We start from the raw sequence: 1,588 nt of genomic DNA on the forward strand, positions 1-1,588 counted from the left end.
ATTGTAATACACACGCATGATCATGCGTGACACTCGTTGGAGCTGGATGGTATGAAATTGCCATAGGACAATTTACTGTATTATACTATACTTTACTATACTGTACTATACTATACTATACTAACTATACTATACTATACTATACTATACTATACTAAATACTATACAATACTAAATACTATAGTATACTATACTATGCAAAATACTATAGTATACTATACTATACTGTACTATACTATACTATACTATGCAAAATACTATAGTATACTATAGTATACTGTACTATACTATACTATACTATACTATACTATATTATACTATACTACACTATACTATACTATACTATACTAAATACTATACTATATTAAATACTAGACTATACTATACTAAATACTATACTATACTATACTAAATACTAGACTGTACTATACTAAATACTAGACTGTACTATACTAAATACTATACTGTACTAAATACTATACTATACTAAATACTATACTGTACTAATAACTAATCATAGGATCATTCCACCTAATAACCTGTTTTTTGTTTATTCCGCTACCGCTGTTTCATACCTTCCGCCTCCAACGAGTGTTGCGCACGATTATGAGTGTGTTTTACCATTGTTGAATGTTTATTTGTTTTGTATTGTATGAATGTATATACATATCAAATTTCATTAAAACAGGTCCAGTAGTTCCAGAGATAATCGCCCAAGTCTGCGAATTTTCATAAGTCCTTACACCAGTGTATTTCACAGTAAAAAATTTTTAATAATGATATTCACTATTTATATTCAATTGTTTGCTTCATTCCTTTGACGCAAAATATTTATTAAGCATATTTTTCAAAATTTTTCATTATTTTGTAATAATTTAGGACAAAAGAAGAAGAAAATATTATATTTGGTATTTTTACAATTTATGGTTAGGAAATACAGCATAAAGTACCGGTGTCGTTAAAAGGTAAAATACGGCTCACTTTCAAACAAAACTTTTTCAAATTTGCTCTTATTTGCAGTAATTTCGATCCAAGAGTGAAAACACATGTGAAATTTCTTTAATTTAAAAAATCAATCATTGATAATTTTTTTAATATGAATCAAAATAAATTCAAACTACTTTTTTTACTTTTTATATTTTAGTACAAATATAATAATTCCGATAATCTAACTTATTTTTTATAACAATTAGACTGATTTTTATCATTAAAAAATACCAAAATATATTTTTGCTTGGAATTAGAGCATCAGAAAAAAATACGTTAAAGGGGCATCGGTGTTACATTTTCGGCAAAGGGTAAATTAGCCTGAATAAGGTTAGGTTAATTTATGGAAAAACATAAAATAGGAAGTTACAAAATTTTTCAAATCAAGTTTTCGAATCACAACTCTTCGACTCGACTGGCCTGCAAAATTACCTGCCTTGAACCCCGTAGAAAATCAGCATCTTCGTAATTTGATGGATTTGCGAGATCGGATTGTGGCATAAACTGGAATCGACGTATCGACAAAACTTTAGTACTTAATTCCAAACAGAATCCAGAGTCCTGAAGCTGAGGAATTACCCGATTTTAAATTATTTTTCTT

Source organism: Parasteatoda tepidariorum, chromosome 10 (genome assembly GCF_043381705.1).
Source record: "Parasteatoda tepidariorum isolate YZ-2023 chromosome 10, CAS_Ptep_4.0, whole genome shotgun sequence".
In the NCBI taxonomy this organism is placed as follows: Eukaryota; Metazoa; Arthropoda; class Arachnida; order Araneae; family Theridiidae; genus Parasteatoda; species Parasteatoda tepidariorum.